The sequence below is a fragment of the Triticum aestivum genome, chromosome 6B, assembly GCF_018294505.1.
Source record: "Triticum aestivum cultivar Chinese Spring chromosome 6B, IWGSC CS RefSeq v2.1, whole genome shotgun sequence".
In the NCBI taxonomy this organism is placed as follows: Eukaryota; Viridiplantae; Streptophyta; class Magnoliopsida; order Poales; family Poaceae; genus Triticum; species Triticum aestivum.
The window spans coordinates 93468144-93481834 of record NC_057810.1 but is presented as its reverse complement, the minus strand read 5'-3'; the positions used below and the strand labels follow the sequence as shown (position 1 = coordinate 93481834).

At 46.8% G+C, this 13691-nt stretch overlaps 1 pseudogene; it reads left to right on the top strand.

Annotated features, from left to right (window-relative positions):
- Positions 1-346: 346 nt before the first annotated feature.
- LOC123138897 (DNA (cytosine-5)-methyltransferase DRM2-like) lies at positions 347-9734 on the top strand (annotated as a pseudogene).
- Positions 9735-13691: the final 3957 nt, after the last annotated feature.

Below are 13691 nucleotides of genomic sequence, written 5' to 3'. Positions count from 1 at the left end.
GCAACCCAGGTACAATGTCTCTGCCATTTAGCACATAAACTAGGACAGACCAGGAACGGCCCAGTCCCGGCAGCACTCCAACTTTGGTGACCATCAGGCTATGAGGAACTTCCGCGATATCTTTGATGTGACACTTAACAAGGGCTCGAGCTTTTTTCTCGTTCGGTCTAGGCCAAGCTAGAAGCTTACCAAAGTGAGAAACCGCCTTATGAACATAATGTTCAGTCAAGTAATCCATAGGAAAAGCAAGCATCAAGATCCAAACTTCATATTGAAAAGAAGGCATTCTCATGTTAATCCCTTCATCATGGGGGATTAAAGTGAAGTAGGAATCCTCAGTTAAAGCATGCGGACCTTCCCTAATGGCGCCATCCCTACTCTGAGCATCAAGAAAATCCACACAGCCAATAGCAATCGGATAAACAAACTCGTCCTCAATCTGATACTCCAGATCCTCCCTAATGATCCGACAAACTTCCTCCAACCAGTAACTCTTCTGATGATCGGGGACAGGAGGGGTGATCTCAATCAAAGCGTAACTGTCGTGGTTCAGCGGCGGCTCATCCACAACCGTAGTGCTCCGTTGCAGACGATGATCAGGCTCGCGCTCAATGTGTGCTTCGACGGGGGTGAAGGCGAAAGGCCTGACCAGAAAGTTTGCCATGGCGACACCACTAGGGTTTTTCGAGGGCTCCAGGCTTGGAACAGGGGAAGACGAGGCAGAGGAGGGAGGGGAGGTGGATGAAATTGGGAAGACTACATCTGATTGGCCCCCCGGAGCGGTGGAGTTGACAGCTGCGGGGGAGGGAGTCGCATCGACAGGCAATGAGAGGTGGCCACGTCACTAGTACACGGGATTTTCTGTTTCACTTTCCATAACTGACCCTGATTTTTACCGTGTATATCCCGCCAACCTGTGCAGCTGATATCTTTCCGTTCCTCGAAACTAGGCATGGGCGGTTTGAAGCTTTTGGGCCGCCAACAATAAGTTGGCCCAATCCAACCCCCCCGGCAGATAGTATGACCCAATAAGCTACAGTATTGGCACCTCTTAAGCCCAGGACAACTAGGTCCAAAATGATCGTTACGATTACACACTAGGAAGGTACGTAGCTTACGGCCCAACATGCATGTATCTATTCGATCAAACTGATATTCAGGGCATAAACATTGATCGATGACACGGATACAACATTGGCAAAAAGTACCTGTGCAATATGATGCAAGATGTCCATGACGAGAGCAGCTTAAGCATTTCAGCAAACGAGAATCAATATACTCCTGAGTTGGCACATCTTTTATATGGACCATCAAGGATGCATCAATATCAGAGTAACCCGCTTGCCAGCCATCCATAATATGATATAGCTTATCATCTGAAATGGAGTTCCAATAGGATTCCTTGAAACGAGATCCCTTGAAAGAAGGCAAGACTTGCGAACTATCCTTTCCAGAACAAACAAAATCCCCCAGCCGGATATTCAGCTCCGGATCCACAATCACCGAAAAGTTGAACTGACCAAAAGAGATATGTGCGGCGGCCGGCGGTCGTCCCAACTCCGGCGAAGAAATTTGTTTATCACCTCTCAAAGGATCCGGGAGTTGGACATCCAATGCCCGATGATCAAAAGCACTCTGCTGCTCTTGAAGCCATCTAGATTTGACAGCTATAGGACGTAAGCCCACCTCAGGAAGAAACCTGTCCGCGTGCCAGCCAATGTCAGAACGAACAGAACATGAATCAATAACTCCACGAAATAGGTGAAAGTGGCAGATGAAGTCTGGCCAAATCCGACCCTTAAGGTCATAAATAAAATGTCCAACATGATTTGAGGCTACCGAGAACCTGAAACGGCAATCACTTAGTTGCAAAACCCTAAACTTCAAGCTGAGACCACCGATGCAGGATTGGAGCGCGAGGGCCACTGATTCGTCTGTCAACGTGAATGATGCCGACGAGAACGAGACAACAAGGAAGAATTCCTTGGCGGATCTAGGATTGGCCGAAGAGAAATGCACCGTGGATCCAAACTTATCCTGTACCTGAGATTTAATCGCCAATCCCAGAGAGAAGTCCCAATGGAGGAGACTTTCCATGACTATGTGGTGGCTGCCACAGCAGGAGTTTACAGTGGCAGGAGGGTGGTGGTGGCCGCCGGGGCCGAAGTGGCCACCGGCGGTGGAGAGGGAGTCGCCTAGGAGAGCGAGATGGTTATTCATGCTGTTCATGTTGACACATTGACACTCTATTTGATCAGGCAACAACATCAACAGGTGGAGAGTGTCTAATACCGGCCGGGGTCCTGCTGTTTTAGTTTATGAGAGTCCTTGCATTTGGTATTCTTGATGACTCGCATCTCTGTCCATGCCTCTATTTTGCATATGGGCTGTTTTGTTGTTTGTTCAATCGAAAGAAAAAGAAGTTCCTTGATGCGCTCCAGACACTAGAGTAGGATCCACCATATAGTAGACCAGACGTTGTGTTGCATTGGCCGGTGGACTCCTCGATCTGTTAGCATTTGTCTGCATTTTCTCACATTGTTCTTGTATCTGATCCACCATTGCTTGTACTAGTCTGTCAAGAATACAAGTCTGTATAGCAGAGAGAGCACCACAAGCTAAATACCTTCTTTGTTGGGAACTCTCATCTGAATCATTTTTATAGTCCAGTTGCTCCAGTATATGTTCTTCTGATTTATTTGAGACATTCTGGACCCTAGAGTTGAATGAGACTGCTGATTTTGCATTTCGAATTACGACTGTCGCATGATCTCTTGTTTCATATGTTGTTCATGTTGATGCATTGACACTCTTGTAGTCAACCATAGCATTACCAGGTTGACACTCTTTAATGCCAAGATTCTGTTGTTTTAGTTTATGTTACCGTGATCCACCTATATGGTAAAATGAAGAAAACTCTTACTTGTCCAGCGCTTCAGCTCATGCATCTGCATGGTTCATTTGGACTGCAAACACCGTTGTTTATCCATTTGGTAAAAGCATCATGAAATGGTACATCAGTAGTGCTTGTTTAGTTAATCTTACTCTAGGCATGATAATTGGCAATCCTGCTCAGTTTTATAGATTTTACCTACTTGATCACTTAATCCATCATGATTTGTAAATACTATGCGTGTCGTGTCATACTGCCCAGCGAACTATCCTTCCCACTATCTGAAACATAGCATACTTCGGTTAGTTAGGCATCCCCAAAACTACAAATCAGACTGTTTTTAATTACACTGATGTATATTTTCTGGGCTTTAGTTTAATTTCGTCTTTTGACAGAGGTTGAGGGGAGTTTGTTCAATAAAAAATTGGTTTTTTCTTCTTCCCTTTTGATGCATTCGAAACTCTAGAGTCAAATGTAGTTGTATTGATTTCATGTCGGAGTTTTCAATTTTGATATCTTGTGGCTGTTGTGGACTTGTGGCATAATAAAATTATTATTCTTTTGCATCAATTTATTCACTATAATTGGTTTTCTGGTGGTTTTCTTTCAATATTAACCGAGGTGTGCTTAACTCATGTCACAGGATTGGACCAGTGATAGTGATGACGGTGATAAGTTTGAGTGGGACAGTGATAGTGATGATAGTGATAAGTTTGAGTGGGATAGTGATAGTGATGACAGTGATAAGTTTGAGTGGGACAGTGATGGTGAGGCTGAGCCCTCATCGGCTCCGGCTATGAGGAACTTCGATGCTCCTGGCCCATCCACACTCGTAAGTCAAACATAAATTTTGTATTTCAGCGCAAGAGCTATCCATGATATGTTATAATTATGTTAATGGTGTGATATTTGTTCATGTAACTATCTAAAGAGTTTGGATGGGTGGATCAACGGGGAAGCGCCGCCTACTTCTTTGATCGAGGGATATGTGGCAATGGGCTTCCCAAAAGAGATGGTCGTGACGAGTATCAAGGAGATTGGTAATATAGAAGTAATCAGCTCCATTTTATTTATCCTGTTTGTGTTTGTACCTTTTTTAACACCTCCTGTTTTCAGGACATAGTGATGCAGATGCTCTGCTCGAGCTACTCCTCATGTACAAGGTATTTGACTATTTATCCATGTGCTTTATTACTCAATTTATTCTGTACTGCTCTTGATTCATGGCAAGGGTCGTTTATTCGGATTGAGATGTGAAATGCAGGCACTAGGTGATGATTATGCAGTGGACAATCACTCTAATTTTGGCTGTAGCCCCCCTAGTGTTGAAGATGATGATGGTCTTGATTTTCAGAACTGGGATGGCGATGATGATACTGGTGGTAAAGAGTCAAGCTCTGATGATTCTGGTTATGAGGTAAATGATTTCTTATCTCTAGTTCAGCAGCAAAAAATTCTTTAATCATATGTATGCTAATATATGTGAGATCTTTGCCATGCACACCTTGAGCACCCCTGTTCTTACTGTTTTGAGCTTTCATCAGTGTAGTAGCATTTCATTGTGAAGTTTGAGCACTTGAAATTTTCTACATAGGATTTTCACCATGTTAAAGTTCTTTTTTCCTATAAAAGCGTAATATAAGGAGTGATTTAAATAACGTTAGACAATACCTCCTACAGATTAATCAAACAAACTAGAAAACTATAGAAACTGGGTGTATTATTGTCCTGCTTGTTTGTGAATTTCATGAATCAGAAAAATAATTTCTGTCAGACACCACTTGTTTTATCTCCAGTTCTTATGCATTTGAATATTAGTAACAAGGATTATGACTTGTGGAGTTATGTTGCTACAAGAAAATTATATCAGGTGGTTGAACCAAGAGAAGATATTACACATACTATAGGTGCTTTAACCTGCAGGAGTCTAAATTCGTGCAACGGTTATGGTTTTTGATATAGTTTGTAGTCCAAGATATAGTGTACAATCATACTGGGCTCAGAAGTGTTCGGAAGAATTAGAAGCTAAACTTGAATGTTGAATACTATAGAAAGAAGTAATGATATAGCTGGACCTAAATAATTCTATCCTACACTGTTGTAAAGTTTGTGCTGCAACCCAGCTCTTCGCTTCTCCATAAAGGTGGGTTGAGAACTAGCATGCATGTTAGGATGAACAAGGTCTTTAAGATTTAAATGGCATAGTTCAAGATTCTTCTTTTGACTTTCAGCTACACAAAATGATCATAATGCTGGAAAAGAACATCACTTACCACATTAATTAGTTGCATCAAACAACCTTCCAAGACCAACCTCAGGAAAGCAACATCTACCTCTTAGAGCTGACATCTAATCTTGGCTTTTGTCATACCTTTGTGCAGGATTTTCTACGAGAGATGTCAGACAAGGATGAGAAGATCAACTCATTGCGAGGCATGGGATTTTCTGAAGATGAAACAAACATGGCTATTACGATATGTGGTATGCCGTATGCCTCCGTTTGACCCTCATTCTTTCTTCATGGAAAAGGCACCACCTTATTCTATATACTTTTGTTTAAAATTTTCCCAGGTGTGGATGCTGATCTCTCTATATTGGTTGACTCAATTAGTGCATCACAGGTTACAGAAGTTTGTCACTCTAGAAACTTATCTGACCATCAGGTATCTTGTGGTTTGATGCACAATCGAACAGGAAAATGGTTTCGCTCTTTTAATTTGATGAAGGACACTGGAATCTGTGTACATTGGCAGGTTACAGATAGATGCTTCGATTCCTTTGGAGGGAGAAAGAGAGCAAGATTGATTGAAGAGAGCAAGAAAAAGAGGAAGAGATATGGAGGTGGAGCACAAGGCAAACGACCTTCCTCGGATGGCAGCGATGAGGAATCAATGCCTCTCCCAAATCCAATGGTTGGGTTTAACTTTCCTGGTTATAGGGGACCATCAATGACCCAAGTGCTTCTTGAACTAGCTACCGGACCACCTTATTTCTACTATGAAAAATGTGGCCCGAGCTCCAAAAGGTGTATGGGCGAAAATTACAAGGTTTTTGTTTGACATTCAACCAGAGTTTGTGCATTCTCTTCATCTGTGTGAAGCTGCTAGGAAAAGGGGATACATCCAAAATTTGCCAACCGAGAACAGATCACCGCTTCCCCCTCTACCCCCAAAGACCATATTTGAGGCATTCCCTGATTACAAGATGTGGTGGCCATCCTGGGACCAGAGAACACACCTCAGTTGCTTGCAAACATGTATGGCAAGTGCAAAGGTGACAGAACGGATCCAGCGCGCTCTTTCAAGCTCAGGCAATCCACCACCTCAAAGTGTACAGAAATATGTCAGGCATGAATGCTCAAAATGGAACCTTGTCTGGGTTGGCAAAAACAAGGTTGCTCCATTGGAACCTCATGAGATGGAGTATCTTCTTGGTTTCCCAAGGGATCACACAAGAGGAGTCGGCAAGACACAGAGATACAAGTCTCTCGGCAACTCATTCCATGTTGACAAAGTCGCTTACCACTTGTCAGTGTCAAGGGTCATGTTTCCCAATGGTGTTACTGTGTTGTCCTTGTTCACCGGTATCGTAGGAGGAGAGGTTGCTTTGCACAAGCTTGGGATCCACATGAGGGTAGTAGTTTCTGTTGAGATATGCAAAGCTAATAGGGAGATTTTGAGGAGTTGGTGGGATCAAACCCAGACATGCACGTTGATTGAGATTGCTGATGTGAAATTCCTCAAGGATGATGAAATTGCATCATACGTTAGTAGATTTGGTGGCTTTTACTTGGTGATTAGGGGCAGCCCATGTAATAATCTTGCCGGAAGTAACCAACACCATCGTGATGGCTTGGAGGGCAAGCACTCATCTTCGTTCTTTGACTACTTTAGGATCTTGAATTCCGTCAAGTCAGCTATGGCGACAATGCAGCCTAACCGCTGTAGTACCTATGCTATCCATTAATGCTTATATCTAGGAACTGTAACCGATCTGTGTTTAAACATTGAGTTGATGTGGAGGATGTTTATTTGGGAGAAAGATCACATTAACATTTAGCTGGATTATCTATTATTGCTAACTAAGTTATGGCATGTTCATCTTTATTTGGAAAAAGCACTATTGCAGCCCCCTTCAAATCTTCCAGAGCCTATTTTTGTACAGGCAGGGTGTAATTTGTACACCTGATGTGGTGGGGAACATGTTCTTAGAAAGGTATATTTAATCATGTTCTTTGTTGAATGAATGGATATCGCCACAAAATTTCTAATAAGTATCAACTTGCAGGTTTGTCTCGAATTTATGGCAAATGGTGGGTCCTTCTGTTTTACTGTCGCTGTCTAGTTTGTTTTATCACTATTTCTCTTGAACTCTCATCATTATATCTGAATCCAGCATGACAGCCGGCAGTGTTGTTCTTCATTCTAATTTGGCAATAGTCATCTGACCTTGCAAATCTACAACACTTGTGAGTTGTGATTAATGCTACTGTTTTTATTATTATTCCAAGAGTTTAGCAGTGAAATCTGTTGTTTGGTATATAATCTTGTTGTTACCCTATTTGGAAGTTTGATAAAATGCATGGAGCTTGTAGTGTAGTGTTGCTTGGTTATGTTGTCACAACTTGCAGTGAGACACTGTTTTTATCTGTACTATACTACTTTGTTTCAGAATGTACTTGCTTGTTCCATGTGTTCGACTCTGGAGTTTGGTGTAGAAAGCAGTACTTTATTACTACTGGAAACATCTTCCTTTTTGTGCAACTTGTCAGATAAATAAATAAGTTTCCCCAACAGGATTTTAACGAGTCGAGTTTATGTTCTTGATATATTTCTTGTAGACTGCATCCGGAGAGGCAGTGCAGGATGCATTATCTCATCTTCAGAAGCTGACCATCCATTACAGTGCAGGCAACCTTAGGTATGACGAAAACAGATTTCTTTTGCTTTTGTTGTCACATTGCCAATATGACAATGAATTTGCAGTGCACATGACTGCACTTTCTACCTTGATCTGCTTGCCAACTTATAATTTGCATAGTTTGTCCTTGGTCTGAAAATCAAATCGTGATGTTATATTTCGAATCAGGTTGTTGTCTGGATCATATGGACAATATACACAGTCACGATGCTGTTATCCATTTTCCATCAAGTAAGTTTCCACTACATTTATTTCTGTTGCTTTTCAGAATCCCTATACCATCCAGATGTAGAGCAAAGCTAGAAGTACGGAGAAAGGTCTTCAGCAATCACCAAGGCTGATTACTACCTTTTCTTGTTTTCTACAGTTGATGACTTCAAATTATTCAAGGAGTGTGCAGCATACAAGGATGTAAGGTTTCTGCACTTGTATACATAGAAATTTCGGTGTTGTTAAATTCTGTTTTGGATGGATTTTGATGGGGAATTTTTGTTTTTATCAAGGATCAGATAATACTAAGAGACTAACAAGAGTACAGTAAATTACTAGGTTATCCTTAGTTCGATACACTAGAACTTGCCGTCGTTACTTTCTTGGGGCTCTGAAAATAATTCCTCTGAAACTGAATCATTCAGTCATACCGTCAATTTAGTAAATAGTTGCTCTGGAAACTGGGATCTCTCATCTTGGTTACCTTTACCTACTGTGTTAGAATAAATCCGAGGCATACCGTTGATTCGTTGATCACCCGAGGACCAAGCAATCACACGAGCACGACACCGAGATTTGTTAACGAGGTTCACCGATATGGCTACATCCTTGAGGCCTGACTACGGGTGCTCCTCCCCGTGACACCGTCACAATACCGCACCCGGTCGCCCTGGACACCGGCACATGCCGCCGGCTTCCCTTGTGTTCCGGTGCTATTATGTTGGCATAGGTTACATCGTGTGTCTACCCCCTCTATATATGAGAGGCCTAGGATACAAGTGTCCTACTTGGACACGACTCCATATCCTATATAAACACAATACAACTACAAGTCCAACTGTAACCTACCTTGTACACTATATTCGACACAACTCCAACAAACTCCACCTTGGCGAATATTCTCCACCACCTTGAATTCATCAATGCGTCAAACTTCCATGTACATTGGATTTGAGTTTATCCCATCAGCACCATTGCTACTCCAAAGACTCCAAATGACTCCACCTGCAACTTGTAGTCCCTTCTTTTCTTTACCACAGTCAACACTCGAGCAGGCGCCAGCACAAGGGTGGGCGCCGCGAGCATCGCTCCAACGACAGCAACCTGAAGGCCATGCCGCCGCTCCCGCTGCTTACGGGCCTGGGCAGCACTGACACAGGGATCGCCGCTCCTCCGCCACTCGCCGGCCCCGCGTCGCTGGTGTCTGCCTTCTTCGCCGCGGCGGACTCCGTTCCCCCCCTCCGCTGCCGCCGCTCGCCATCGACACCGGCAACAACCAGCAAGAGATTGATCAGGTCATTGCTGACGCACTCGCCGCCCCACTGGAGTTCTCCTCCTAGCCCGTCGCGGCAGCCTGTCGTGCACCTCCCTCGTCCGCCTCCACTGCTGTCCACGTTGGCGCTATGACACAGCAGGTCATGCAGCTCCAGATTGGCTGCGAGGACGGGCACGCGGGGCCAAGCAGCAGCCTGTTCTCCAAGCCTTCAGCGCACCTCATCCCTGCTCCACCGGCCCGCCGCACCCCGGCACCCCCAAGACCCGCACCAGCGCTACACCGACCAGGCAGAGCGCACGGCAGGCGGCTGCGGGCCACAAGGCACCTGTGGCGCAGTGCGCCTCTCTGCTTCTGGTCAAGCAGTTCGGCCTGCTTGGCCCCAAGGAAGCCATGACCGCAAAAGCTGCCGAGGCCCTTGAGGGAGTCCTGGATTAGGGGGTATCCGGACAGCCGGACTATATACTTTGGCCGGACTGATGGGCCGGGAAGATACAAGACTCAAGACTTCGTCCCGTGTCCGGATGGGAATCTTCTTTGTGTGGAAGACAAGCTTGGCGATCCGGATATTAGATCTCCTTCTTTGTAACCGACTTTGTGTAAACCCTAGCCCCCTCCGGTGTCTATATAAACCGGAGGATTTGGTCCGTATAGGGACAATCATAATCATCATAGGCTAGCTTCTAGGGTTTAGCCTCTACGATCTTGTGGTAGATCAACTCTTGTAATACTCATATCATCAAGATCAATCAAGCAGGAAGTAGGGTTTTACCTCCATCGAGAGGGCCCGAACCTGGGTAAAACATCGTGTCCCTTGCCTCCTGTTACCATTAGCCTTAGATGCACGGATCGGGACCCCCTACACGAGATCTGCCAGTTTTGACACCGACATTGGTGCTTTCATTGAGAGTTCCTCTGTGTCGTTGCTGCAAGGCTCGATGGCTCCTTCAATCATCAACAACAATGTGGTCCAGGGTGAGACTTTTCTCCCCGGACAAATCTTCGTGTTCGGCGGCTTCTCACTGCGGGCCAATTCGCTTGGCCATCTGGAGCAGATCGACAGCTACGCCCCTGGCCCTCAGGTGAGGTTCGGAAACTTGAACTACATGACCGATATCCATGGAGACTTGGTCTTCGACGGATTCGGGCCTACGCCAGGAGCGCCGAACAGTCTCGATGAGCACAGTTCAGACCTGTTGTCAGACAATACTCGGGATATCGCACCTGCAGGAGCCCCAAACCTAAATCTGGGGCAGATGGCATCGTCCGAGGATGGGTGGATGGACCCCGCCCCGGAGGCCGCACACTCATCGGTGGTAGAGCCGATCACAGACTTCACCCCCAAGGAAGCCTGTGTCTCCGGACCTCTGGACTCGTGTCTGGTTGTAGGGCCCAGACCGCGCGCCCCTGAGCCCGCCGATTCTAGCTGGGCTCCGGTAATGGAGTTCACCGCGGCGGATATCTTCCAGCACTCGCCCTTTGGCGACATGCTGAACTCATTAAAGTCTCTCTCTTTGTCAGGAGACTCTTGGCAGAACTATGTCCGGCTCGAGTGGGAAGCAGGCGACGAGGGAATTCGTTGCCCACCCATCACCGACTTCATTGCCACGGTCGACGATTTGACCGACGTGCTTGACTTTGACTCTGAAGACATCGACGGTGTGGACGATGATGCAGGAGATGAACAGGAACCACCGCCCATGGGGAGCTGGACAGCCACCTCCTCATATGATATATATATGGTGGACACTCCGAAAGAAACCAATGGTGATGAGGCAATGGAGGATAACCCCTCATGGAAGAAAGCAAAGCATGGGCGTCATCGGCGCCGCTCCAAGCCCCGCCACAACAATACCAGCACAGGAGACGAAAACAATCCGGATGGTGCCGAAGATGAATACAACCCCGATCAGCCTGCCTTCGAGCAGGCTGAACAGGAAGACCGGCAGGTCAGCCCAGACGAACAGGAGAGGGACGGGTACCCGGAGGAGGACAACTACATGCCCCCCTCTGAAGACGAGATTAGCCTCGGTGACGACGAATTCGGCGTGCCTGAGGACCCCATAGAGCAGGAGAGCTTCAAGCGCCGGCTTATGGCCACTACGAGGAGCCTGAAAAAGAAGCATCAGTAGCTCCAAGCTGATCAAGATCTGCTCACAGACAGATGGACTGAAGTCTTGGCGGCCGAGGAATATGGACTCGAGCGCCAGACCAAAGGTTATCCAAAGCACAAGTGGATACCTCAACTCGAGGAGGAGCCTATCCTGCCAGCACAGGACGAGGCTGACCGGCCACCTCGTGGCCGGGATAAAACGGCATATCAGCCTGAATACCAGCCCGCACCCCCACACCAATACACTACGGCCCAGGGCAATAGGCAAGACCTGCGAGACATATTGGAAAACAAGGCAGGACAGCCAAGATCAATCTACGGATCGCGTGGGCGCGCCCCAACACGTGACAATGATCTTCATGCCGGATACACTATCAACAAGTCCGGCCGGGCCGAACACATCCAACCAGACTCATTCGAACTGCGTAGCCACATAGCCCGGCATAGAGGCGCTGCACACCCCCTCTGCTTCACTAACGAAGTGATGGATCATGAATTCCCAGAAGGGTTTAAACCCGTAAACATTGAATCATACGATGGCACAACAGACCCCGCAGTATGGATCGAAGATTTCCTTCTCCACATTCACATGGCCCGCGGTGACGGTCTACACGCCATCAAGTATCTTCCCCTTAAGCTCAAAGGACCGGCCCGGCACTGGCTAAATAGCCTGCCGACAAATTCCATTGGTAGTTGGGAAAACCTGGAGGACGCGTTCCTCGACAACTTCCAGGGCACGTACGTGCGACCACCAGATGCCGATGACTTGAGCCACATTACCCAACAGCCCGAAGAGTCAGCCAGAAAATTCTGGACTCGGTTCCTAACTAAAAAGAACCAAATTGTCGACTGTCCGGACGCCGAAGCCCTGGCGGCCTTTAAGCATAATATCCGCGACGAGTGGCTTGCCCAACACCTCGGCCAGGAAAAACAAAAATCCGTGGCGGCCCTCATGACACTCATGACCCGCTTTTGCGCAGGAGAGGACATCTGGTTGGCTCGCAGTAGCACCACGCCAATAAACTCTAGCACTTCAGGTGTCTGCGAAAATAACGGCAAGCCACGGGGCAACAGACATAAGCGTCGGAACAATGGCGACAACACTGAAGACACGGCAGTCAACGCCGGATTCAGTGTCTCAAAATCCGGTCAGTAGAAAAAGCCGTTCAAAAGAAACAATCAGGGACCGTCCAGTCTGGACCGCATACTTGATCGCTCGTGCCAAATTCACGGCACCTCGGATAAGCCAACAAAGCACACTAACAGAGACTGCTGGGTGTTCAAACAGGCCAGTAAAATAAATGCTCAGAACAAGGACAAGGGGCTGCACAGCGACGATGACGAGGAGCCCCGGCGTCCGAACACGGGGGGACAGAAGAAATTTCCTCCCCAGGTGAAAACGGTCAACATGATCTACGCCACCCACATTCCCAAACGGGAACGAAAGCGAGCACTGTGGGACGTCTATGTGATGGAGCCAGTCGCCCCAGAGTTCAACCCATGGTCAGCCTGTCCGATCATCTTTGATCGTAGGGATCACCCTACCAGCATCCGTCATGGCTGTTCAGCCACATTGGTCTTAGACCCAATCATCGATGGATTCCACCTCACGCGAGTCCTTATGGACGGCGGCAGCAGCCTGAACCTGCTTTATCAGGACACAGTGCGCAAAATGGACATCGACCCTTCAAGGATCAAGCCCACTGACGGTGGCCTGGACTAGGGGGTACTCACCATGTCATCTCCCGATCTGTTAAATTGGGCCGAGGACCCCCATGGTCCTATACTCATGGGCCAGTCCGGACAGCTGCCGCATACAAGGAAGATTCCGCAAGACTTGGCGATCAAGACAAGGACTCCTCCCCCACCGGCGTATTCGGCTAGGACTCTTGTTATCCTAGGCCTCTGGTGCATTATATAAACCGAGGCCAGGATAGTCGATAGAAAAAGTAACAACAATCGTACCATAGGCTAGCTTCTAGGGTTTAGCCTCTCTAATCTCGTGGTAGATCAACTCTTGTACTACCCATATCATCAATATTAATCAAGCAGGAGTAGGGTTTTACCTCCATCGAGAGGGTCCGAACCTGGGTAAAAACATCGCGTTCCTTGTCTCCTGTTACCATCCGCCTAGACGCATAGTTCGGGACACCCTACCCGAGATCCGCCAGTTTTGACACCGACATTAGTGCTTTCATTGAGAGTTCCACTGTGTGTTCGGCAAAGGGTCCATGGCTCGCCTGCAGATCAACTACGACTTTGGCATCTTCGTCACCAGCTCG